We start from the raw sequence: 1,518 nt of genomic DNA, 5'->3' as shown, positions 1-1,518 counted from the left end.
ACTGTTTATGAGATATGCTTATGGGTTCACCCATTTTGCGAGAGTCAGAAGCACTGTTTCGGAAATACGTAAATTTTTTCCCTTATAGGACTTTGAACAATGTCTTGAAAGGCTTAGGAAGTGCCAACTAATTTAGTTACACTCTTAAGTCTTGAGTCTCTTGACAGTCAACTTCTAGTTTTTTTTTTTTTTTGCTGAATATCAACTTCAAGTTTTTAAATCTTCTAAGAAGATTTTTTTTTTTTTTTTAATTTTTTCTCTTGATTTATTCTATTAAAAGAAACAGAAACCTAACATGGTTAGGTGTTATTTTATTATAGTCCTATTTATTTCATAAAATAGGTCTATAATTAAACCGCTTTTTTTTTTTTTTTTTGCCAAGTAGCAAGAAGGAAATAGCTTGGAAAGTTCATTTATTTATTTAACATAAGGGGGTTTAAGTTACAAGAGATGGGTCTGATGAGCCATCTGTGTGCGGAAATATAAAGGGTACAGGTTACAGATTCTGTAAACTGGGATACAAGAAATAAGAAAAGCCATCTGTTTACAATTGGTAAAGAGAGGGAGGGTTTTCTAAAGAAGAGACTTCTGTAAATTTAAGCCTGCTTCAGACTGGAGAGGAGGCTCACTTATATAGAGAAAGGGAGCGTCTTCAACTGCTGAAAATCCGGAAGGTAAATTGCTTTTACTTGGGTGAAAATCATTTCAGCCGAAAGCAAATAGTAACCTCGTGATTATTTGTCGGGGCACTGTAGAGTGAACAGTATCGGTCACTGTACCATGAATAGTGTTTTGTCCCCTTGCTTTTCTGGATTACTGTTCATCGTACTGTTTGATGAATAGTAATTTGTCCGGGTACTGTAGCTGTGCAGAATCTTGCATAGTAACCGGTTCTGAGGACTGTTCCAAATAGTGGCTGGTGCTATTTGGATCTCCTAATCTTCATCCAATTGTAACCATAATAAGGATCTTGGGAATCCTGGAATGGGTCACGATACTTTGGAGGAGGACTATGATCATGATCATGTATGTGGAAGATGGCCAGTTTGTTGCAGATGTCACACCAATTTAGGGCCTCATAGTCTGGCGCTTTAGTAATGAATCGCAGTGGATTATTGTTGTAATTAATCCATTGGAATTTCATGGCTGCTTCAGAATATGGTTTGGTGGTGAAGACAGAAATTCTTCCTGTGCTCCCAACAAAGTGATAATCTGCCACAAGTCTTGGGCAACAGTGAGAATCTCATTGGTGAAATAGTTACGCCAACAGTCAATAAGGTTATGAGGTTCTTGAAAGATAAATAAGAATCTCCTTTAAACCAGGGACTTTGGTAGGTGTAACCATTGATGAGAACAAGGTGTCTGGAGGAATGACAGTCATCCAGTTGTTACCATCCCATTGTGGAGAGTGCTCCAACATCTAATGGATACAAATGGACTTCTGATTTTTCTGACAACCTGTTGTATGATCTGTGGGAACTGAATAATTTGATCATGGTGTGTTAGTTTGATCATTCT

The sequence above is a fragment of the Quercus suber genome, unplaced genomic scaffold, assembly GCF_002906115.3.
Source record: "Quercus suber isolate HL8 unplaced genomic scaffold, Cork oak 2.0 scaffold_512, whole genome shotgun sequence".
NCBI lineage: Eukaryota > Viridiplantae > Streptophyta > Magnoliopsida > Fagales > Fagaceae > Quercus > Quercus suber.
This window is presented reverse-complemented; position numbering follows the sequence as displayed.